The following is a 26998-nucleotide window of genomic DNA, read 5'->3' on the forward strand; positions in this document are numbered from 1 at the left end:
GGTTACATTAATGTGCAATGAACTCAGGTCCAACCAGGGAGATCCAACCAATGCATAAAAGGCCAGAAAAGAAGTAAACATTAGATAGTTTCAGGGATCTGGAAACCACAGTCACAAAATCTTTGTTTACATGGAACATCTGAAATCTTCCAAAAAGTTCTGCCATCAGTAAAGCATTAACACTAGTCAGGGAAAAGTAATGGTGATTAGCTGGCACAGTAAAGAAGCAGAAATATCAGTCTCAGGCAAAAGGGGCTGATGGTAAAAAGCCCAAAGTAAAAGGTGGACAAATATGCTTAGCATCAGATATGAAGGCTGCTCCTTGTTGCAGCAAAACCTCTGTTAAACCCCAGTGCAAATAACCAAGAGTTACAGAATCCCAGAGCTGAAATTTTTGCATCAATCCATTGGCTCCAATGGCTCACAAAAGGGTCAGATCTAAGGCATTCAATTAAATGAGAGAATCTGAAAGAAGGAAATTAAGCTTAAATTTGATAGCAGCAGTCCAGGTCAAGGTAGTTAACAATTTAAGGCTGGCTTCAATTTGGACGCATGAAGCACCCCAAAAATAGTTTCCAGATTGGTGCTATGAGCTCATATCCACACAGGGGCTCTGAATAGCATCTGAGACAAAATGTTGGCCTTAAACACATGGAGTACCAGGGGAATAGATTACCCACCATGGGCCTTATAAACCCTCTGGATAACAGCCAGCATATTCCCAGTGCTAGCTGGAGAGTTCTGCTGGTGAAAATTCCAAGAGAGAGAAAGAGAGAAATGAAATAGAAGGCCCAGATTACACTGTAATTATTATAATATAAAACAAGACTGAACAATTGGCCATGGCCTACTGGTAGACCACTGGCTGATTTCTCAGTCCTGACAATGCCCACTGCTTAAACACATGAACACAAAAACTTCCTTATACTGAGTCATACCACTGGTCTATCAAGGTCAGTACAGTCTACTTGGACTGGCAATGGCTCTCCAGGGTTCAGGTCTCTCACACCACCACCTACCTGATTCTTTTATCTGGAGATGCCGCCAAGGACTAAACCTGGGACCTTCTGCATACTAAAGCAGATGTTCTACCACTGAGCCACTGTCCTTACTTGCTTTGATTCTTGAAAGAGTGTTGGGTTAGGAGATAATGCTGATTGATTCAATTGTGGTGTAAAAAGTACAGACTCAGGATCACATCATACATGTTAATTGTGCCTTAAGTGTTAAGACTTCTTGACTATGCATCCTTGCTTTGTAAACTTAAAACATGTGGGTGGTCCATGAAGATGTACTAAGAAGAGAATAAAAAATGTGAACTGAATCTCTCCACACCTACTTTAAAAATAACGTAAAATTTTTGACTCTGAACCAGTTAGCATTCAAATAAATAATGCTTCTAATTGCATTCTTTGGCAATTTTACCATATCCACGATATATTAACCAAAGTAATAACATTTATTACTGGTTTGGTCAAGCACATATTTGAAGATTTGCAACATTTTTATTTGGCATTCCATTCCCTAACTGACACCATATGTTACTGCAGCTGTCATTATCATAATGTCCTCCCTCTACTTCTCTTTCATACATGCATATTCGTAATTATGTTTTTCACAGACCCTTTTGCACAGTAATCTGTACAAGAAAACCCTAGTGACTCTATATTGAATTCTGTGTGTTGTTATTTAGGTGCTATCAGCATTATGGGACTGATCTTCCTTGTATTTGCACTGCCCAGGTTCATGTGGATGCTGAGCAATTTACTTTCATCTGGAGTCCAGAAATCCAACTGTGAATCTGTGATCATTTTAAAGCAAGAAAATGAATGGACTGTTCTGCAAAATTTAGATCACAAGAAGATGGCTGGAGTTTAACCCGGCCATTCAATAATCTGTTGTTTGAAATGTCATGAATTAAGAAAGTATAGGACCACAGTCTTCAGTTAAGCAGACTTTTATTGGAAAGTGGAAGGATTCCATTCTGCTGTCTAACAAAACCTTGGCACAGATTGTTGCTAAGTCTTAGAGGATGCCTAAATGCCTTGGATGCAGCAAGATTTCAGAGGATGGTATCCAGTGGATGAAATGTACAACTTTGCATGCAGATTATTGTGTCCATAAATGGCAGTAGGATCTAGTTGAAAGTGTGTTTCACTGTATCAGGGTCTCTTCTTCTTCTTCTTCTTCTTCTTCTTCTTCTTCTTCTTCTTCTCCTTCTCCTTCTCCTTCTTCTTGTATTTTCTCATGTTAAGGCTCCTTGTACAGCAAGCCATATCTCATTTGTGTTGGGACGCTATGAACATGTCCTACCTCTGGTTTCTTCTTCTAGGCACAATTCATGGCGCTGAATTTAATTCTGTTGTTTGCATAGCATGGCTTGGAACCTGTACTGTTCAGAGTTTATGCCCTCTAACACAACCATGGTCATATTGATGAGGATACTCATTCTTTCTGTTCTACAATAGTGGAACTCTTGTCCCGTAAAGGTTCCTCAGAACCAGTTGCCAGGTATCTTCTGGGAGTGCTTGAATCTCTTTATTTAAACATCAATGTAATAGCTTAGGGTGGAGAAGGAGTGCCTTGTGAAGTCATCCTGAGTGTGTGACTATTTCTAGAGAAACCAGATCCTGGACAATGAAGGGAATGGACTTTTAATTGGATTTTGAAGAATGCTCTTAAGGGTTGGGGGATTCTGAGGACAACTGTGGGGTACAATATGTGGTCTGCAGTAGGAGGGGATGTAGGAAAAAATGCTTTAACTCTTGCAAGTGCAGAACTTCTGAGAGAAGAAAGCTTTAAATCCATACACACACCCCGTTTAACTTGCCTCAGAACTTTGGGACTGAGTTGGAGAGAAATATGTATACACAAGTATATAACAATCTTTTAGAATGATTCACAAATTTCTTTTGCTCGTTTATGTTTCACAGATGTGTATACATACATACATGCTTGGAACAGTTCCTTTGTGATTTTTTAAATGGATTTATAGCAGTCAAAATAGTATTAATTCTGTACTGGAGTGAATATGCCACTGTAGAGCTTGGAATGCAGCGACCTGATTCACTGGAGACCTTTGCTATTTGTTCAGTCTGAGATGGGAGTTTAGTTTTGCAGTCTAGCCACAAATCCCCATTCTGAAGCCAAACTGCATCACACAACATTCTGAGCCGTCACTGAGAAAGTATTTCATATGGACAAACACAGCTACAACAATTGGAGGAGGAGAGGAAAAAAAACACCAAGCCTTTTCAAAATGAAAACCTGTGATCTTTCAAATTCCTTCATACATTTGGAACAGAACCTTCTGGTCTGGATTTTGTGTCTCTCTCCTCATTCTTGCTGCTGAATAATATTCTTCTGTGTCTTTCTCATTTTTTCCATAGGCGTGTTCAAAAGTCCTGCCAGTGAGAGCTACGCACTAGCAGAGCAGTCTGCAGGTGTCTGTTTCATCTTTATTTTCAAAGCAGTAGATCCCTGGTGACAGGAAGCACCATACTGGGTCTAGAGAATGCAACACCATATTTTACAGCAGCAGTTTCGAGACCATGAATATCTCTCTTTGTTAAAAAATAAAAATAAAAGCCTGCATCAGGTAGCAGTTCAGTCTGAATGTGCTCCTTCTTAATCTAAGAGACTTCAGTACCACTACATATATATGCTGGATATTAGGGAACAAAGGATGGTGAGCAAGAATTATTATTATTATTTTTTGGGGGGGTCAAAATCTAGAAATTGGAAAGCATCTAATGTTAATAGTTTATTTACTGAGTATCATTTGCAATGGTGGCTGAAAAGGTTATGGAAGGGATTTTCTCCAAATCTCAGGAAAAAATCCAAAGGCACCCTTCTGTTCCTTGAAGGTATATTTACCTCAAGGTAGACCAGACAATCTTCATTCTTTCATTTAAACAAAATTATATCCCATTGTTCTTAAAAGAAATTCAAGGCAGCTTACAAAATAACAATAATACACTTAAAACATCACATGGCCGTAAAACCTAACAGCAATTGACTTTCAATTACAGATGTGAAAATAACCCAGTTTGACATCTGCACAGTCATCAAATGCCCACCCAAATTAAAACTGACTTACGGCCTCTGTGAAAATCAGGGAGGGATCCCTGCCCACATCCTCAGGCAGTTCATTCATATAGCTAGGGCTGCAACAACAAGAACAGCAGCCACAAAGCCCAGGGACATGCTGAGGATGAGCACACCACCCTTATGGATAGGGTTGTCCCTCTTGACCACTGGTGGGAGGTTTTTGGGGCGGAAGAACTTCAATGCCATAGAGTCCAATTGCCAAAGCAGCCATTTTCTCCAGGTGAATTGACCTCTATGCCTTAAGTGTTGAGATCAGTTGTAATAGCAGGAGATCTCCAGCTAGTACCTGGAGGTTGGCCGCTCTACTTATGGAGAGAACAGTCCAGAGGACCTTCACTAGCACAATTGTTCATATAGGGTGAATAGAAGTACACCTTTTGCTGCAACAAACAGTGATACTTATTTTAAGTATTTTAAGAGTGGACAGGGAGAAGTTTTTCTCCCTCTCCCATAATACACGGGGTCATCTGCTAAAGCTGGATAGCGAGAGATTCAAAACAGATAAAAGGAAATATTTTTTCACACAACGCATAGTTAAATTGTGGAACTCCCTGCCCCAGGATGTGGTGATGGCTGCCAGCTTGGAGGGCTTTAAGAGGGGAGTGGACATATTCATGGAAGAGAGGGGTATTCATGGCTATTAGTTAGAATGGATACTGGTCATACTGCATACCTATTCTCTCTAGTATCAGAGGAGCATGCCTATTATTTTGGGTGCGGTGGAACACAGGCAGGATAGTGCTGCTGTAGTCGTCTTGTTTGTGGCTTCCTAAAGGCACCTGGTTGGCCACTGTGTGAACAGACTGCTGGACTTGATGGGCCTTGGTCTGATCCAGCAGGGCATTTCTTATGTTCTTATGTTATGTTCTTAAATGTTTGTAAGCCCGTCTTTCTTCCATGCAGTGGGTCTGAAGCTATACACATGAATGCCACTGAAAATGGCTGCCACATGCCCAGTTTCCTTCATCCATTTTTATAACATCAATTAATAGTAGTACCTCTGTTTTTATAAAGCATCTGAAAAGCTAGATTCTTTACAAGGATAGCTTGCAGCCCATTCCTGAGCCTTCAGCAGGCAGGGGTGGCATGGCCTTGGCACTGCTGCGGTGCCTCCAAAGCCATTCCCTGGCCACCAAAAGGTCTTAAAAAGCCTTTCAAAGGTTTTTTATTTTTTTAATGGGGCATTTTACCCCACTGAAAATAACGAAGTTGTGCCTGCAAAATGCTGTTCACTCCATTGGTGTACTGTGGCGAAAGGGGTCAGGAAGCTTCCTACTGGCCGCTCCACCCCTCAGCATGCCCCAGGAACGCCCCCTGGGACACCAGCATGGGGCTTTGTGCTGGTGGGATGTCGGCGGAAGGCTCAGCTGGAGTCCCTGGGTGGCACTGCTGTGGCAGCACCAGGAGAAGGGTGTCTGGGTCCCCCCGCTAGCATCCGTGCCACCCTGGATGGTATAAGTGGCACAGGCACTGGCATGAACACCAGCGCAGTTAGGGTTGCCAGGTGCCCGCTGGTGGCGGGCAACCCCCCGGCAATTGGCCCCTCTGCCCACCGACCACCTGGGGGTCAGCGGGCAAATGTGCATGCACACATGCATACTTAGAGCGGCACTTCCGGTTTAGAACAGGAAGTTCCGCCTCGCTAGGAGCCTTTACCTCTTAGTTTGAGTGGTAAAGGACCGCGCGCTAAAACACAAAGCCTCCCACAGGAGGAAAAGAGGGACCTGGCAACCCTAAGCGCAGCTCCTTCCTGGCCTCCTAAGGACTTTTGTCCTTGAGGCTCAGGAATGGGCTCTAAGTGTTTTTAACACAGCCTGCAAATTCATAATGTAAAAAAAAAAAAAAGCCAAGACAAAGGAGGGGTAATGGACCCAAGAATTGGGGGAACTGACGCATACCAAATGTCAAACCAGTGTTTGTGTTGCCCATCTCACATTGTTGGTTGTAGCTGGCAAAGGGGTGGGGAATCAACTGTTAGCCAAAATGCCCGGTTATGAATTGTTATATGGGGGGGGGGAATTAGCGAATCAATAACCGGCAATGGGCATAACTTAAGCAGGGATGCAACCTTTGTCTACCAGAGTCCATACCATGACCAGTAGGGCTGTCAAAAAAAAAAAAAATTCGGTACAGTTCGGATTCGGCCGAATTTGGCCCTTGTGGGTTCGGTACGTGCCGAAGTCCGAACTCCCCCACTTCGGATCCGTTCAATTCGGCGGGAATTCAAAGTTCGGAAACAAATTCGGCCGAATAAAGCCATTAAAAACACAACCGCACCTTTCCGCGGCTCTGGGGGGGGCATTTTTGGGCTTAGAGGTCCCAAACTTTTGGCAGAGCTTCAAAGGACGTTTATTGAAAGACTCCCCAAGTTTTGTAAAGATTGGGTCAGGGGGGGCTGAGATATGGGCCCTGAAAGGGGTCCCCCCCACCCTTAATGTTGTGCATCTCTCAGCAGAGCTTGCCGCCCACGCACAAAGCTCCCAGCCCGACAACAGCGGAGAAATTAGCAAAACAACTGCAAACACAACCTTGTTAAACAACACCTTTGCAACACACAACTGAAACCTCCCCCCTCAAACCAGGGAGCGAGAGACTCGAGGGGGAACACACACCCCAGGCAGAACCGACAAAAGCCCACTTTGGCTTCCCCCCCACCCATAGAAACTGCTCCCTCCCCACACACACACAGACTCTGCTTTCCCCCCCACACACACACATACACAGGAGAAAAATTATAGATTAAAGCCCCCAAAGGGGTCTTACTGTGGCTGTCTTCTGTTCCATCAGGCACGGAACGTTTTGCTCTGGAGAGGAGATGCACATAGGATCGGATCGGCTGCCCCATTCATCCCAATAGGGGAAAGGGGAAAGCCCATATCTCGGGACCCCCTGACCCAATGTTCAAAAAACTTGGGGGGTTCCTTAAGAAGCTTAATCTAAAGTTCCAGTGAAAGTTTTGTGTCTGCACCCCCAAAAATGCGCCCCCTGCAGCCATGGAAAGAGAAAAGGGGGGGAGGCGATATTTCTGCCCCCACTGAACCCATCTTTGCAAAACTTGGGTAGTATCTTAAGAATAATTCACTGAAGCTATGCTAAAAGATTGGGGGCTATATCCCCAAAAAAGCGCCCCCTGCAGCCACATAAATGGAAAAGGGGGGGAGGGAAAAGGGGGAGAGCCCATATCTCGAGACCCCCTGACCCAATGTTTACAAAACTTGGGGGGTATCTTAAGAACACTGGTCTGAAACTCCGCTCAAAGTTTGGGATCTGTACCCCCAAAAATGCGCCCCCTGCAGCCATGGAAAGAAAAAGGGGGGTGCCCATATCTCGGTACCCCCTGACCCAATGTTTACAAAACTTGGGGGGTACCTTAAGAAGCTTCATCTGAAGTTCCAGTGAAAGTTTTGTGTGTGCACCCCAAAAAATGCGCCCCCTGCAGCCACAGAAAGGAGCGAATGTGCACAAGCACCCCACACACACACACACGAGGATTTCGCTCTCTCTCTCTCTCTCTCCCTGGCCGGGCCGCACATCAGCTGATTCCTCCAGTACTCAATCCTGACTGATTGGCCAGAAGAAGACCCAGCTTGCCCACCGATTGGCCGGGGGAGGAGAAGGCTGCTTACTGACGGTTATGCTGCTTACTGACGGCCGAATTGGCCGAATTTATTCGCGAACTCCCAAACTCGCTGAATTCGCCCCCCCCGGTTGCCCGCCAGTTTTGAGTTCGGATCCGTCCGAACAGAAAAGCACCGAATCAGGGGAAATTCGGTTGATTTTCAGTTCGGACCGAACCGAATTGACAGCTCTAATGACCAGTAAAGAGGCAGAAGCAATGGAATTAGGTTAAAAGGAATTTACTCAGATTATATGTTCACACGCACATACAAAACTACACATACACATCACACAACATACAGAGTCTAGGAATCAAAGAGAGGTATAAAGAGACTTTTGCCATGCGGCAGGCAGAGGAGGAAATATACTGCACCGCTCTTGCAGAGTAGTTGTCCGTCCTGAATTCCATGCGGCTATGGGGGATAAAAAGGGAACAGGGGGAGACCCCCTATGCGTCCAAGCATAAATGCCCACTCTGGCAGAGTGCCAGGCAGTATGGAGGGGCAGGCCTAAGGAAAAAAGGGTTCGTATGGACTTTCAGGACACAGTTATACTCTTTCTGGGTGTGGGGGCTAATTGGATTACCCTCTTGGCTCCCAAGCTAAAACAAAAGGATGAATGACTGGCTGAGGTGTGGGGTGGTAACAATTTTGAAATACTATTCTGATTCCAATGACTTATGCAACCAAAGGAGAAGTCAGGAGTCTTGCTGATTGGCTTAATGCCTTGAAACAAAAGGTGCGATCGCTGCTAATGTCTGGAGATCGTTGCTGAAGAGCGGGTCATTGTTATCTCAATGTCTGCTGAATGGCTTTGCTGAACTAGTCCGATGTTGCAAGAGGGTGTGTGTGTTGGTGCAGGCTACATGCCTGGACGTATTCCCTGCAATATGGCTTTCACTGGAGCAGGATACACAGGAACATGGACGCCCTCTGGTTCGCTGGAGGGACTACTTTGGTTGCTGCTCTTTGACTGCCGGTTTTGAGGGATGAAGAGGAGTCCTTTCCATGGCGGCACAGGCTTGCCGCTTGGTCTGGAGAGGCTGCTGCACACATCTGCCAGGGTTGCCATGACCAGTCCAGGAGATTGGCAACCCGTTAGGCTACACAACACTGTGATTGGTTGGATCCAGCAGAGATTCCTATTAATGGAAGGGGGAGCAATTTTTGCTGATTCCTCCCTCCCACAACTGACCTCCAACTCTTCCCTCATGCTGTTCCTGGGGCTCCTATGGGGCATTGTGGGCTGCAGTGGGTGGAGCAGGAAAAGTGCCCCTCAAATGATAGAAATCAGTGGAAGGTTTGTATGGGATCAAGCTTGTTGTTAAGACATGGGTAGGCTGTAGCAGAGATTCTGGAGGAATGACGGAGGGACTAGACTTGTGACTGTGCCTACATGTGTATTTATTTAGTTATTTGTTTTTATTTGTTCAATTTATAACCCGCCCTTCCCGGCCAAGACCATGCTCAGGGTGGGGAACATCAAACATATCAATATTAACAATAAAAGTAACAATTCTAAAATTAAACAAAAACCCAATTAAAAACCATTAAAAACTCCAGATGGCGCTTAATTTGGCCCATAGTGCCCGGAATAAGCAGTAGGTTGCCCCCCCAATATTGAGAATAACATAGAACAAGGGGGGTGGGGAATAGGGAGACCAGCAGAGGATGATACCCGCAGCTGTCCTCAACTGTAGGCCTGGCAGAAAAGCTCAGTCTTGCAGGCCCTGCGGAACTCTTTAAGGTCCCGTAGGGCCCTGATGTCACCAGACAGGGCATTCCACCAGGCTGGTGCCGGGGCTGAAAAGGCCCTGGCTCTCATTGAGGACAGCCACATTATTATAATAATACATTCCTAGCTACAGGTATGAAGACACTATATTAAGTTATTTTCTATTATATGAAGTTATTTTATGTTATATTAAGTTATTTTAATTTTATTTTATTTATATCCTGTGCCTTTCCTGGCAAAGCTGGGCTCTGGGAGGCTTACAACAAACAATGCAACCATCAACAAACATAGTAAATACACAAGTCAAAACCATTTCATCCATCCAATAAAGATAATAAATATCTCAATAAAGTATTTCTGATCAGCTTTACCTACAAAGTACCCCAAAATTGTCCTCGGTTGGTCTTTCCTTCTGAGATGTGAACTTCCCTTTTGGAATGGGACAATTAAAGAATATGTGAATAGATGGTTTGATGTCCCCTTTTTAACAGGAGTGTCGCAAGTTCAAATAAAGCATGAAAAAACTCAGTTGTATGTATGCAACCATTTACCACCATTAAGTGCTTTGATGTAGTTTTGTTTCTAGTCTGCTGAGCTGGAAACTGGCAGAAGGATAGCACTGTTGAGGTCAGCAGGTGGACAGTCCTAACTCTATCACACAATTTTTTCTTCTCCAGCTTGGTGTAGTGGTTAAGAGCGATGGACTCTAATCTGGAGAACTGGGTTTGATTCCCTACTGCACCACATGAGCGACGGACTCTAATCTGGTAAAACGGGTTTGTTTCCCCACTCCTCCACATGAAGGCTGCCGGGTGACCTTGGGCCAGTCACAGTTCCCTCCGAACTCTCTCAGCCCCACCTACCTCACAAGATGTCTGTTGTGGGGAGGGGAAGGGGAGGTGATTGTAAACCACTTTGAGACTCCTTAAAGGTAGAGAAAAAAACAGGGTATAAAAACCAACTCTGTTCTTCTGTCTGTGAGGATCACAACTAGCTACTTGATTGTGTACCACCCATGCTGCAGCTTGGCCACCCCCAAGGTATAGGATCTAGTCATTCATAGACAGAGAAACTAGCATTCTTCCTTTCTTCCCTACAAAGAGCAATATTCCTGATGAGCAAGGGCAACTGTTCCTACCTTTAGTCTTAAAAACTAAAAACCTTTAGTTTTAAAAATAGCAATTGCAGTGAAAGATGGGCTCTCTTTCCAGCAGCAAGTTATATGCTACCAATTTAAGGAAGTTGGGAGCAGCAGTTTTAAGAGTTATAATTGAGTTTTGGCAACAGGGCATAAAACATAGGCTGTAGATACTGTTTTTTGTGCCATATAATTACTTGATAAATCCCCGTTGGCATTCGGCGCTAGAAACAGACCTATAATGTACTCTGTTCTGGCATGGGTCTCAAAGATGGTTTACACCCTTGGTTTAGAATTAGTGTTAATGAAATAGGCTCTGCTTCTTACTGCATGCAAAAGTGTAAGTCAGCAGAGAGGGGCTGTGTGTCTCCTGTGTCAGGTGATTGATGTTGATGCGACTGATGAATGGCACCACAAATCCTTCATCAAATTACAGTCTCAGAGCTCAGGCTGGCTCTACAAATTGTTGCTGGTATTATTTAGAAACTGATTACCATATCAAAGTGGCAAAGCGATAATCATCACCATTTCCGACAGCAAAGGCAAGGAAGGGAGAATTCTGTGCATTGCAAACGAATGAGACAGTAAAGCCCAAACCAAAAGGGATGATAACCCAAGAAGATTTCTACAAAGAAAGGCAAGAAGGAGGCTGGTATAAAGAAAATAAATGCCAGTTATGAAAATGGGCTCAACCTCCAAATGCTGCTCATTAATGAGATAAATTAATAACTGGGCTAAGAATAAATCTGAAGCAAACTATATAGTGGAGGTTTTATTCCCTTCAAATGACAGTTGCCTTAACAGTTTTGCCTAACTGCAGAGGCACCATTGTTAGGTCCAGATCCCTTCTAACTCTTCACATTCCTTTCTATCCTGATGGCGCAGATGGAAATGAAGTAGCAGAGCAGTCTTGTTATTCCACCAGCCTCCAAGTGGAGCTGTTACCGGAACTAGACCCAGAGAGAGGGAAATTATTATGTTATAGGTCTCCCACTTGTCACATCTAACCACTAGACCACAATGGCTCAGTGAACAGGTAGTCAAAATGTTAATACAACACTACAAAACAATGTAGTCATTAGATTATTTAAAACATTAACATCCAGACCAAAACATTAATAGAAAGAGACAGATTGCCCATGAAAAAAACCTAATTTCTTTTGAGACAGCTCCTCATTTAGAATTTCAAGTCTGTTATCTACAGTGAAAATAGATCTTTCTAGTTCTGCATCATCTTCAGATTGATTGAGCACACTCAGCGATCTTACAAGTCATTATTAAGAATTTTGAACGGCACTGGAGCTTGGACAGACCCATGTGTAACAGCCCTTGTTGTTTCCTCTCCATTTAAAAGCAATCCATTAAGTTACTGCGCTTAGGGTACAAGCTCCTAAACTACTTATTCATTAGATTTATTACAAGTCCTGTCCTATCGGTTCCAGGAACATAAGAGGTACACAGTGTACAAGGGCCAAGTGGGACGGATCCTTCCAAATTTGTATTTGTACCTGATCAATGAAACTGGGAGTGAAAGGAAGAACTTACGGTTAGAGAGCCAGCATGGTGTAGTGGTGGTTTGGAGCGGTAGTGGTGGTTTGGAGCGGTGGACTCTAATCTGAAGAACTGGATTTGATTCCCCACTCCTCCACATGAGTGGCAGATGTTCATCTGGTTTCCCCACTCCTACACATGAAGCCAGCTGGGTTACCTTGGGCTAGTCACAGTTCTCTTAGAGCTCTCTCAGCCCCACCTTCCTTGCAGGTTGTCTGTTGCGGGGAGGGGAAGGGAAGGTGATTGTAAGCCAGTTTGATTCTTCCTTAAGTGGTAGAGAAACTCGGCATATAAAAAACAACTCTTCTTCTTCTTCTTCCTCTTTCCAACAAAGGAAAATAAATTGTATTGGCTTGTACATGTTTGATCAAAGACAGTCACTGAGAATATTATATTGCACTTATTTATAAGATGACTATGAATAATTTACAGATCATTAACTTCTAAATGCATTGGCTTTTTGAATCATAAAGTTCCAGTAGCTTGCTTTTTAATCCTTTGACTGGGTCTCCTTTTAACTAAGTTAATTAGCTCATTCAGCCGGAACGCACATTTTACAAAGATACCAATGCTAGTAAGCTTTGGTATTTTTCATAGGATTGTACTTATCTTTGAAATGGAACATCAGAACCATAATGGGGACCTTTATTAACATGCAAAAAATGCTACCTTCACAAAGAATTGTATTCAGTCCTTTAAAAGGTCTCAAGAAAGTGGGTGCTAAATAGCATGTTTAATAATATTATGATAATTACTGTCATAGTTTTATGATCTTGTTGTACTTTGAGAATATAAATAATTACACCAGCAAGGAACTTGAAAGGAAACCTTTTCGGTTATTTTCAATGGATGAACAGATCTGTGTTTTGTATTCCTTTTTGTGTAAATCACAGCCAGTGTGGGCAACAGCCGGGTGTATACCTCAGAGCTTAACATATGGCTGAACAAAAGTTTCCTATTTTATATTCACTTAAGTTGTTTTCAGCACTTTTGGTCCCTCACAAACAACCTTGTTCTCACAGTTGGGACTGTAGATTCATTTATATTGTGTACATATGTAGCACAGCTTTTATACATAGTTTCTATTGCGTTTAAACATAGCATGGATGTCATTTATACATATAATAGGTTGGATCCTGTTCCTGTGGAACATTTCTGCTAATGGGAGGGATGTGATTTTCCCAGAATGCCTCTCCTGCTGCAGAACAGCACTGTGGGATGCATTTTGGGTTGCAGTCAGAGGGGAGGCGGTAAAAGTCCCACTGCTAATAGAAATCCCCTTTATCAATGGATATTTACCTGTGGATCCAAGCCAATGTATGTCTAATATTAGTTGACTGATTTAGAGATAGTGTTGATAAATATGGACATTTTACAGGACATTTAGGAGATTTGGGCAGTGCCAGGGGGAAGGTGGCATTTGAGAAGGGAGTCAGTCGGCATGTGATGTTATAGAGTTTGCCCTCCGAAGCTGCCATTTCCCCCTGGGGAACTGATAGCTAGAGATCAGTTGTGATTCATGGAGAACTCCACACACACCCCTTGAGGTTGTTAAACCTAATGGGCCCTGCTGCTTCAGTACTTGGTAAAAGGCCTCTGATTGCCCAAACACAGTCCCACCGCCATAAGCACTGGAGTTCTATTGCACTGAGAAGGTCGTTGCTGAAGCCTCTTCTGCTGGCTTTGTCCAGTTTATTCCAGAACCATGAAATTTGTTCTTTTAGATTGCCAAACAATGAGAGAGCTGTCTCTAAGCTTTGTTTAGCTTAAAAAAAAATAGCAAACTGGTTCACTGAAAGCCCTCTGGGGGCTTGAGAGAATGGTCAGCAATATGAAGCTGCCTTAATAGTCTGGGATTGTCTGCTCTGATTGGCAGTGGCTCCCCAAGGTCTGAGCTACATAACATATTTTAACTGAATTGAACCGAGGGTCTTCTGCATGCAAAGCATGTGCTCTGCCACTGGCCCATAGCAGAACACCATTGTCCTTTTATTGCTGGTGGCTCCTAGCTGTAGCAGAGGCAGGCAATGGCAAGCCATCTCAGTTCAACTCTAGCCCTGAAAACCTTAGGGGTTGCCATAAGTCGGCTGTGACTTAATGGCACTTTCCACCACCAGTAGCTATGGAGATGAGATGACCAATGTCTGCAAGATCAGTGTTCTGCTAGTGTAAATGAGGAAAGGAACGCTTTGGCCATTGGAATGCAGCCTGTGAAATACAGATGGTGTAATTTTGTGGGGGACTAAAAGAAGCAGGAGATGCTGCTAATGCATGATCTGAAGAAGTGAGCTGCGGCTCATGAAAGTTCATACCCTGCCAGAAATTTGGTTAATTTTTAAGATGCTTCTGGACTCTTGCTCTTTTCTAAAACTTCAGGTTGTATGTGATGAGAACAGGACATCATGGGAATGAGGCTTAATAATCCTTGGGTTTGTATATTCTCCCTTGCTCTTCATCTTGTTCATACCTTGGAAATTGAAGACTTCCATATTTGCAGCAATCTGTAGTTGGCCATTTCATACAAACTGGGCAAAATGACTAACTTGAGTACAATCCATGATTCCAAACTATGCTTTTATCCAGAATTTTAGATAAGAAAGCAAACCATGGTTTGTTGATTCACCCAATTCAGACAAAGTGACAACATGTGGTTTGTTGGGAATGTGGGAGTCTTCATTTTCTGAGCAGAAAGTAAGGGGGAGGGACAGAGCATTACCTTGACAGTCAGAGTGGTGTAGTGGTTAAGAGTGGTGGTTTGGAGGGGCGGACTCTAATCTGAAGAACCAGATTTGATTCCCCACTCTCCCACATGAGCGGTGAATGATAATCTGGTGAACTGGGTTGGTTTCCCCACTCCTTCACATGAAGCCAGCTGGGTGATCTTGGGCTAGTCACAGTTCTCTCAGAACTCTCTCAACCCCACCTACCTCACAGGGTGTCTGTTGTGGGGAGGGGAAGGGAAGGTGATTGTAAACTGGTTTGATTCTTCCTTAAGTGGTAGAGAAAGTCGACATATAAAAACCAACTCTCCTCCTCCTCCTCCTCCTCCTCCTCCTCCTCCTCCTCCTCTTCCTCTTCCAAGGGCTGTTCTTGTAACAACAAACTATAGCCTAAACACAACTCCACGTAGCAGAGGAGAACTTAGGTATTTTTTCCATAAAGTTATTCCTTTTCAAAATATTGTCGAAGGCTTTCACGGTCAGAGTTCATTGGTTCTTGTAGGTTATCCGGGCTGTGTAACCGTGGTCTTGGAATTTTCTTTCCTGACGTTTCGCCAGCAACTGTGGCAGGCATCTTCAGAGTAGTAACACTGAAGGACAGTGTCTCTCAGTGTCAAGGGTGTAGGAAGAGTAATATATAATATAATATATTACTCTTCCTACACCCTTGACACTGAGAGACACTGTCCTTCAGTGTTACTACTCTGAAGATGCCTGCCACAGTTGCTGGCGAAACGTCAGGAAAGAAAATTCCAAGACCACGGTTATTCCTTTTCATTAAATTATTGTTGCTTATTTCAGTCTTCAGTTATGACACTTACATGATAACTAGATCTCTGGACTGGGAATTTAACTTTGCTCACACCTGCACTGGTATTGAAGCAAAACAACAAAAGTAAATATACACTTTAATGATATAATAAACTCTTTTATCCCAAAGTGCATCTAATGATATTTTTCATACTGAACTACAGGTAGTAATTGCACCATCAATCCAGAGCATTGGGTCACTCTTTGCACTTCATATTGGAGAAATTTTATTCCTTTTTAGCCCCTATCTTTATTCTAAGATTATTATATTATATATTTGTAATAACATGAAAAGATTTAAAATGAAAAGTCACAGGCTTAAACATGGTATTTGAATATGTGCCTCATTTGGATAATGTCAAAGTGGCTTCATATGTTACAAATGATGCTAAATCATACTTGCTTTTTCTGCCTCAGGATAACATGTGAGGAGGGAATCTTCCCTGGAGCAGAATACTATTATAAGTTTGGGGTCTTGTTTCTGTGAATGGATCCATCATGTGGGCTTAGTCTTAGATTGGGGACAGGGTTAGCCACAGCCTCTGACAAAGGTAATAGTAATGTTTCCTAACAAGTGTAGATAGCTCCTCAATGGACCTTAATTCTTGGACATTGGATATGTCCAAGCACCAATCAGGGCTTGGAGGTGGTGGTGATGCTGCTTGCACTTGAGGGGAGAGGGGGTCATATGTGTGAAGAATAACTTTGAGTCTGAAAGATCCTGACTAAGAAGCAGACAAACACTGAGGATTGTCTCAAGGGTCCTGAGATGCAGGATTTCTACCTGTATGTTCCTCCCTCTTTCTCTCTGCTGGGAGAAGTGGGGTGCATGTAACAATATGTGAGCAGTTCCCACATTTGGAGCTTGTTTGCCTCAGTATAGAGAATACACATGAATTCTTCCTTTTCCCATTTACATTACAAACCTAAATAGAAGGAGCACAACTCATTTACCCTTCCTCTTCTGACTTTTCTTTGCAATGTGTGATAAGCTAACAGCATTCATGGGGTTCATGTACTAAATGAGATCATTTACCAAACATCAGCATGCAAAACATAGTCACTAAACTCTCTCTCTCTCTCTCTCTCTCTCTCTCTCTCTCTCTCTCTCTCTCTGTATATATTAAAATAATTGCAATAAAACCATTAGAATCATGACTTGTATCCTGAATCTCCTCATCTCCTCAATTCAGCTTCACAACTTTGGCCCTACATTTGAAAAGCGAGGTCATGCGAGGTTGAAACAGCTCTGAAAAAGAATTCAGAGCCATCCTCGATGTGCAGCTGATGGTGCTTGCCAGCCCCCTGGATGCGACTCTTGTTTCAGTCCATTCTTTTCTACCTCCTCCCTGGCAAAGAGAAGCCAACAACAACTGTGGCCACACAGAGGGAACTCTAGTCTGCTGTATGGCTGCCAGGCTTTGAGGTATTTTTCCAGGAATGGCATCAGTATTTGCGGCTGACATCTTGGCTGGTCTCTTAGAGTCTTTAGTTTGAACTACTGAGGAATTACTGTTGGAATTGCTGCAGTGCTAATGCCTGTGCACACTCATGTACACACACACACACACAAATGTGGTATCTAATGAAAGCAGATGGGGCTATATTTATTGGGGGAGTGAAATTTAGCAGTTGAAGTCAGTGGGCAAGTTCTCTTAAAACATACACATGATAGTGGCTAAGGCTTCATAAAGGAAATCTAAAGTTTCCACAGTTGGTGAAGTTTGGTGAAGGTTCCTTTTGATGTGTGATTGATAACTCACTGTTTCAAATATCAGCCCAATTTTTTTTATAACAGTAACCTTGTTAAGAAGCAGTTGGAATGGCCCTCTGAGGTCAACCAACCCAAACCTCTGTCTTTTGGCAGGATGTTCAAACTTAAACTACCTTTGATGCATATCCAACTTATCCTTAATAACTTCCAGAGCAAAGAGATTCCACAATGTACGGCTAAACTAAAAGATATAGGCACTGTTCTTTTCTTCTGAGTGTTCAGGAACAGGGGGTGGGATAATTATGAGGTGGAGAAGATAAAGAGGCAAAGTTAGGTAAGAAGGTCTTGAAAGCCTCCCGATTACAAAGGTATGTTCTGTTTACAAATTCTCCATGGTAGACTATGAGTGGCGTGGTCTTTTAGAAGTCTGCTTGTGGCTTCCCCTACCTGATCTCCAGGGCCACTATAATTTCAGGCTCCATTCTGGCAGCTTCCCCAAGTTTCAGAATCCTCCTTCCTGCAGCATTAAATACTTTTCAGTCTCTACTTGGAAAGGGAAACTACTAATCAAGGTGTGCCACAATTATAAAGGAAGTACACATCTAATGATCAGGAATGGATTTTTCTTTTATCTGCTCAGCTTCTTGGCTCTATTTGACCAGGAAGTAAATTTGCTGAATTGCAAACAGTCAGGAGAGTCTCCAGCTGGAAGGCATGTGCCCCAATTCCTCCAACAATGTTCTGTCAACTGCTTCTATATTATGGATCCAAAGGTTATTTTGGTCTGATTTAGAGCTCAGCACAAGCAAGCTATGGGAAGTATGTGCAGCTTTTTGTTCCTTTCAGAGTGCTGGTTGGAGTTCAACATGTAAATGCTCCCCAATAATATACACCCAAGACATATATAATTAGCATGACATGGAAAAGGCTATCCTCACATGGCCATTTTGGCTTGGATCCAGCAGAGTGTTTCCATGGGCAGAAGGATTTCCACCCACAGAGTACTATTTTCTGATCCACTGCAGCCCAAAATGCCCCCTAGAGTAATATTTTTGGGGCCTTTGGGGCTGAAGTGGAAGGGAGAATGCAAGAAAGACTCTTTCTACAGATGGAAACCCTTCCCTCTACAGAAATGTCCCACTGAATCCAAACCAATGTTTTAGGGTTGCCAACCTCCAGGTACTGGCTGGAGATCTCCTGGAGAAAACGGCCACTTTGGCAATTGGACTCTATGGCATTGAAGTCCCTTCCCTCTCCAAACTCTGCCCTCCTCAGGCTCTGCCCCAAAAACCTCCCACCGGTGGTGAAGAGGGACCTGGCAACCCTACAATGTGTGTATAGCAAGACCTTTATGTGGGGAAAGTATGCCACCCCCAGCCTGCAAACTTCAATGGAACATTTCCTTACAAGGTATATCAAGTGGGGAGGGGGTCTGTGTCAGCTCTTACTTCATGGCACATAGAGGGAAGAAGACTTTTTTCTTCTAGGATGTGGGACTAAAAAAGCCACTGAAGGGTTGTAGCTCAATGGTAGAACACATGGTTTACACGCAGCAGGTCTCTGGTGTAAGCCTTGACATTTCCAGCTAAAGGATCTCAATTAGGAGGTTTTGGTACAGGGCCGTTTTTGCCTGATCCAGTAGAACTTGATCCCAAGCTGGGGTACACATACCCCCAGGAGTACGAACCAGGACATTTAGGAATGCTAAAAAAAATGAACAATGGTGGTGAAAAGCATTTGAAATAACAGCAACTATATTAATTACAAACATTTTTGTAATATAAGGGGTACAACTTCTAGAAATGGGCTGCCAAGGAGTACGCTAGTGAACAAACCACTGACCTAGAGGGAAGCTACCAGTCTGAATAGACAATACAGAGCTAGATGGATCAATGATCAGTGTAAGGAAACTTCATTTGTTCAAAGCAAGCAGTGGAGTTAGCTAGGCTCTTTTCACTCATCACTAGAAAAAGAGAAGTCAAGCAAGAGAAGTTGGATTTGAGAGAGAGAAAGCAAATAAATGGCATGGAATTTACAACTTTTAATTAAGTTTAAAATTGAATTATGCTTTTTAACTGTAGTAAATGCTGCTCCTATGACATATTCTGATTTATAAGCCAGAAAACTTTCTTTGGGTGTTGATAGACTGGTCAAAAGCTCTAGTAATTTGGGAACATGCTAATGTTCAAGAATGATGTGACTTTCCTTGCATGACTCATCTGAAAATTAATTAATGTCCAGTGCTTGACATATTCTGCAGTTCTGTGAACACCATTAATCGTGTCAAAAGACCAGCACAAGCCAGCAATATTTAAGAAGTTTAAAATTACTCAGTAGATATCTTGATGGTATTTCACCATTTCCTTCATTTTACTTAAAAGTGGGTTGATCGTAGGATGGAAAACGTTGGTATTCTCTTCTCACTCATCACTGGCTGAGAAAATAGATTTCTAACGGTCAAACTCTTGTTTTCAGCCAAATCAATCTTCCTATAGTTTTAGTATGGAAAAGAGCTTGCAATTCTCTGCAGCAACATGAAGTAGGTAGAAGTAGGGCTTAGATGTAGGGCACTTAAAAATGTTCCTCTATGATTGCATACAATAAAATGCCAGCAGAATACCACTCAACACACGTTTCAAAGTGTGTGTGTGTAAGGCTCACATGTTCATCCACAAACCTGATGATGGCAAATTGTTCCAATATTTTGTATCAGTTATTGCACCATTAATATATCCACTGTTGATTGGGTAGCAGTGGGACACTTGAAATATTTTAAACACCCAAGGAGAAAACCCAAGGGGAAAATTAAATTAAATGCTGGATGATGTTTGATCATCTCTCTAGTGTATTGTGATTATTAATTGTAAACCTTTGGGACTTCCAATTCAGATTGGGGCACAGTGTTATGAGCGTCTGACAATTTCCTTTGTTTTCAAGAACCCAAACCAGAGGTGGGGTGTGTGTGTGTGTGTGTGTGTGTGTGGTGTGATCTGCCTGTCAGATTGGTTCACATACCTAAGATTAGTGGACAAACAAGATTGTATGTGTCTAAACTTTCATCTTGACCTTCAGGGCATTAGCAGCTTACTTTGCCTATCTACTGAATCAGTATTCACGGTTATTAATAAATGTATCATTATTAAATGCTACATATTCTTATATGATATTTCATTGTGCCGTGTTGTCTTCTGAAAACAACTGGGAGGATTGCAGGAAGAGAACCCTAAGTCTCAAACATCCTACTGAACCCTGTCTCAAACATCCTACTGAAGTGGCTATATGCTGCCCTGTTTGTGGGAGAATACAGGGAATGTAATGGCAACTTGTATGTTTGCCCCCTTACCAAGTCTAGGAAAAGGGTGTTTTGCTTCTGGAAAATGGCATGGAGCATGATCTGAAACTTGGGCATAATTGCTACAATTTCTCTCTAAATTATATCACATGGAACATCCTACAAATTCTGTGGGCTCTTTCTCAAGTTAAGATAGATAATGCAACTCATCTATGTTAGACAAGTTCTGTAGCTGCCCCCCTCAAACTAGGGTTGCCAGGTCCTCCTTGGCCATTTGGGGGGGGGGGGTAGGGAGGCCAGTTCCAGGTTGGGAAACTCCTGGAGATTTGGGGCTAGAGCCTGGGGAGGACAGGGACCTCAGTGGAGTACAATGCCAAAGAAAAGCAGCTATTTTATCCAGGGGAACCAATCTCTGTAGTCTGCTGTAATTCCAGGGGATCACCTGGAGACTGACATCCCTACCACAAACCCCAGTCGACTCAAGACAACAGCGTAACGTACTTTTTCTGTAAGCTGATTTTTTCTGTTGAGTGGGTTTGAAAAAAAGGTTTATGTATGTGTTTGGGAAAGCTGTTGGGAAGTAAAGTAACAATATGCATGTGTAAAACATTTACAATACTATTTAGAACACTTCCAAACACTAAAAAAGCAAACAACTTTTTGAATGCTTGACAGATCTTCTTATGCTACAAACAACAAAGTGATATTTCCTTGAAAGACTGAAATCTTAGAATGAAAAGAGGTGGGAACACTCAGAACATAATCAAACCCCAGTTTGATTTATTTATCTGTATTTTGTCTATATCTATTAGGATGATATGCATGAGCACAGATGCAAAACTTGTTTCAGTACAATATCAGAAGTTATTGAACATTGTACTTTACTAGAAAAGTGAACATGACAAAGAAAATTAAAGTCAAGTCAGAAGACTATTAGCACAGTCAGATGTGCCCAAACTGAAGCACTTCCAAAATTCAATTTATTTCATTGAGGCGGTTAAGCATGTACTCACATCAGTTCTATTGATATCAATGGATCTTATATGTATTTAATGTTGGGTGGGGATTCAACTAATAAACTAAGTGTTGACTGCTCTCAGCTCTTCTTGAATGGTCGCTGTAATTTGGATGCTCTTTTCCTTCTATGTTGCACAACATTTTTCAGAAAACAGCATATAAGGCAAGTTGGGGTCAAAAAAATTTCATTCTTGTGTATTATTGAATGTTTATACTTTTCTCTTTTAGTCCAGAGGCCTTTTATTAAGTCCTGAAAGCAATCTGGTGTCCAGCAAATGTCATCTGGCTGGTGATTTAAAGCAGAAATAAAAGAACTTGTTAAATGATCAACATGTTAAAAGAGGGACATAAATGTGAGTCACACCATTACCAAGTCTTGTGGTATGTACTCTAGCTAAACTAATCTTAGTGAAAATGAAGATTACACAATGCATATCCCCATGCCTATTCATAGTATTTTCTTAGCCTTTCAACAGTAAATGTTCAATCACAGCCTTAAATTATGGCTCAGGAAAAAAATTACTTTTTAAAACTTCATTTTCATACTCCATTTCTCCGATTACTTTATAACAGTATTGTGTCTTTTTACAATTCAGTAATATTGCCCTCCACTTCTCTTTCCCCAGTCTAATGAGCTTAAATGCATGAAATACTTCTGTTTCTTTCTCCTTGGTTGCAGTTCCATTAGTGCTTAATTATCTATCAAGGAAGATGGGAAGAAGACAACCTGCATTTTTGCAACCCCACTTTTTACTGAGTTTGTGTGAAGCTGAAAGTTGCAATAGGGAGTCATAAGAAAAAAACCTTTGAATAATGCTGATATCCCTATTCTTTATTAAAATAAACACTAGTACTTTAGTGGGAGAGTTTTAACAGTCCTTTTTTTTGCCGTCAAGTCACAACTGACTTATGGTGACCCTGCAGGGTTTCAAGGCAAGAGATGTTCAGAGGTGGTTTACCATTGCCTGCCTCTGTGTTACAACTCTGGTATTCCTTGGAGGTCTCCAGAATCATAGAATCATAGAGTTGGGAGGGACTACCAGGGTCATCTAGTCCAACCCCCTGCACAATGCAGGAAATTCACAACTACCCCCCCACCCCAGTGACCCCTACTCCATGCCCAGAAGATGGCAAAAAACACCGCTCCAGGATCTCTGGCCAATGTGGCCTGGAGGACAATTGCTTTCCGACCCTAAAGTGGCGATTGGCACTACCCTGGGCATGCAAGAAAGGCCCCCGAGAGCCAAACACTGATGCAAACCTTACTGCCCTCCCTCTCATGAGCTGTTGAAGGTCATAAAATCAGCATTGCTGACATACAGCCATCTAGCCTCTGCTTGAAAGCCTCCAGTGAAGGAGGAGCCCATCACCTCCACTGAGGAACTGCTCTAACTGTTAGAAAGTTCTTCCTAATGTTTAGCCAGAAACTTTTTTGATTTAATTTCAACCCCTTGGTTCTGGTCCGACTTTCTGAGGCAACAGAAAACAACTCAGCACTATCCTCTAATCCAAATACTAGCCAGATTCAGGGCTAGTATTTGGCTCCAATCCAAATACTAGCCAGGGGTGAGAGTGTGTGACTGGCTCAAGGTCTCCCAGCAAGCTTCCATGGTGCGAGTGGGGATTTAAACCTGGGTTTCCCAGGTCCTAGTACAACACCTTAACCACTACACCACACTAGCTCTCTTAACAGTCCATGGAAGTATTTAATGTATTGGGTATTCTTAGCAGAAGCATAAGAGACAGAATCTTTCTGACAATGGTGAAAAGGAGAAAATTAGATTCCAGTCCAGAGCTCTCATTTTGGTGTTTTTGAGCACTTTGCTTCTTTGATTTAAGTTGTGTTCAACTCTTTATTAAACAGAGCAGTCAGCTTGGCACTGGAATCACGCCTTATTCTCAATCTGTATTTTTCTATTAAAAATGAAAAGTTAAATCCTTTTATCCAATATCAAAGAATTTCCAGCCAGAGCAAAGAAAGTGTTGTGTTCTTTAAAAAAAAGTGTATTGTTGCTCCCTCTGGTTTACAATGCTGTTTAAAAGAAGCTTTAAAAAGAAATTTACTTTTTTCCTAGTAAGATCCTATCTTGGAAACAGATTGTTGAAAATATTTAACAGTTGCTGATAAGTGTAAAGATTTATTGGACAATGTGTACTGAGATCTTCTTAGTTTTTGGTAATAAGGCAAATCGTTTTTGAAAGAAATGGGAGGAAAAGATTTAATAAATGTTAATTCAGAGAACGAATGGAACCAGATATCAGGAGGTATTGTATGAACAGTGATTTGTATCCATTTTAAGGAAAACCTTTGCCAATAATAATTATTATAACTTATACAATGTTTACAAATGGTATCTTACCATCTACAGGAGACATATTTCTAATTTAATTGATGACAGATGGTGGAGAAGGCAGGGAAAAATGGCTGCTTATTTGCAGATGCCTGATCTGGCCACACTGATCCATGGTTCAGTAATCAGAATCAGATAGTACAGGTAGTACATATCTAGATTAAAATTAAGTTTGAATCATAACCTTAACAGCATCTGCCAAAAACTCCGCCACCTTCACAGTAACATCAGTTGAAATGTCGTTCAGCAAGAATTGACATGTGGTAAGAGGCCATCCGTTTGCTGATTAAGGGTAATGTAAATTTTTTACGGGGTTCGTCATGTAAACGACAATCTAAGATAATGTGTTGTAAGGAGTCTAGGTTCAGTAATCTCAAGACTAGATTACTTTAATGCATGGGGCTGCCTTTGAAGATGATCCAGAAGCTGCAGCTGGTGCAAAATGCAGCATCTCCTCTGTTATCTGGGGCTAGCCAATGGGACCATGTGACTCCTTTTCTGAATTCCTTTCACTGGCTGCCAGTTAGTTTCTTGGTCCAACTGAAGCTGTTGGTGCTCACTTTGAAAGCCTTATAGGGCTTGGGACTAGGGTTGCCAGCTCTGGTTTGGGAAATACCAGGAGATTTTGGGAGCAGATCCTGAGGAGGGTGGGGTTTGGAGAGGGGAGGGGCTTCAATGCCATAGAGTCCAATTGCCAAAGTGGCCATTTTCTCCAGGGGAACTGATTTCTATCGGCTGGAGATCAGTTGTTATAGCAGGAGATCTCCAGCTAGCACCTGGAGGTTGGCAACCCTACTTAGGGCCCACCTACTTGAACGATCGCCTCACTCTGCATGGTGGCAGCTTCATTCTTCCCATTGTCCCATTGTCTAAGCTCTAAGGCGTATTCTGCTACGGTCTGGGCTCAGGCTTTTCCAGTGGCCACCCTATAGTTCTGGAACAAACTCCCAGAAGAGACTGGGGAACTTCTACCCTCCTGGCTTTTCAGTGAAGCTGCAAAAGAGAGCTGTCCCAGAGAGCTTTTGGGACAGCCTGGGTATATATATAACACTGTTGGCTGCCTTGGGTCCTAAATGACTAGAAAGGTGTGTATATACATATTTTAATTCCCATTTATCTGGTTGATACGGGTATGCACACCTTGTACAGAAGGTTAATACAGCCCAGAAAAGAACAAGTAGAATACATTCCATGGCAGTGGGTTCTGTAATCGTATATTGGGCACAGAGTCAGATTGGAATATATCCCTATACACATACCTGGGTTGTTATAATACTGTTTGAATGTTGCCATCCCTGTTGCCTTATGTATATGTGTGCATAATAAGTGATTTTATTAGACCACTGATGAAGGCCAGGGGCCTGAAATGTGTTTGGATTGTGGTTTCAGTCTATCAACTAGTATGAGTTGCCATTTGTGCTTTCTTTTAATGTAATTTTTTAATGTTTTTAATAGTGACATTAGCGCCTTAAAATAAATACATTTCTATATATAATTGAGTTCTTTTCCACCCATCGCTTGGGTAGCCTGTAATGTGTGAATCAGCCCTTTCATTAATGATAGCCTGCAATCAGTATGTCTTCAGAACACACAATCAGGTTCACATCTCATGACTGACGCAAACGATAACAGCGATAACTTTCACACCTACATTACATAAATTCCATTGCTTAAGCTGTATCCAGGAACTATAGCTCAGCAATCTTTTAAACCCGGTACACTTCCTGACTAGTATGTGTACACTTCTGACCCGACTGTGAGCATGTTGCTTACACAAGCCGACAAGCAGCAGCTTGTGTTCGAAAGCACGGACAAATCAGCTGGGATAATATCACAAGAATGCTTGTCATAAAAGATGCTTGTTAGTTTCAAAGAATGACTACTTCAGCTTTGCAACATAAGGGAGCGAAGGAACAGTCACGTGGTGGGCTGTTAACATCTGGCTGCTGAAATGTTTGTCTGGAGGAAAACTCTGCTCATTCTTCGGCAAAGTAGATGGATTAATATCTTAATTTCTCACTGCACAACTATGCAGCTGGCAGTTAGACAGAATCAAGAGCACGGGCAACCCGGGTCCCAGCAGAAGATATACAGCTGCTTTAATCTGTATTTTAGCATATGTTGTCCCAAAGACAAGCCAGGGAAATGCAGTGAGAACAGAGTGATGATGCAGTTTCACTCATGAGAAGTTTTTCGGTTCTTTATTGTTCCTAAGTTTACTTCCACTGCTGTTAGTTACCGCAGAAAAACATTATTTGTCATTTTCTGAAGGCTGGAGGACCAGGAAATGAAACCATTGAACGTCGTCTACTATAAATTTGAAATGCCCTGCTTGCTCGCAGCCAAAGTATGTGTATCCTACTGAAATAAATTCAGCTCCTTAGAGCATTGACTAGAATCTGTCTACAGAGCTTTCTTGGAGTGACCATATATGTAAAAGTTGCAGAAATAAACTGGATAAATAACTGAGGATAAAGTGGTAAGGACTGGAATGAGGAAAAGGCAAATACTGGTAGAAAGATAACATTCATTCCTTTGACATGCTGTTTTTATGGCTATGGCCCTTGCATTTGATATTTATTTAGCCAAGGCAAACCTCCACTAACTTGTGAAAATCTAGGTCTTAATTCACCCAGTGGGTGAATGCTGACTAGCAATGAACACATGAACAGACTCCATCGTGGGAATAAAATACATGAAATTAGTTTATTAGGTACAAATGAGTAAACTTCTAATGCATTTTAGACAAAGCAACTAAAACCACAGATGAATGAAATTTGTGGTAAATAAAAAAGCATCTAAAGAAAACAGAATACTTACTCATGTCTCCCCTTAATCACCTTCTTTCCAAGCTAAACAGCCATAAGCGTTTTAACCACTCCTCATAAGGCAGTTGCTCTAGTCCCCTGATCATTTTGGTTGCTCTTTTCTGCACCTTCTCAA

Source organism: Euleptes europaea, chromosome 5, assembly GCF_029931775.1.
Source record: "Euleptes europaea isolate rEulEur1 chromosome 5, rEulEur1.hap1, whole genome shotgun sequence".
NCBI classification, from domain to species: domain Eukaryota; kingdom Metazoa; phylum Chordata; class Lepidosauria; order Squamata; family Sphaerodactylidae; genus Euleptes; species Euleptes europaea.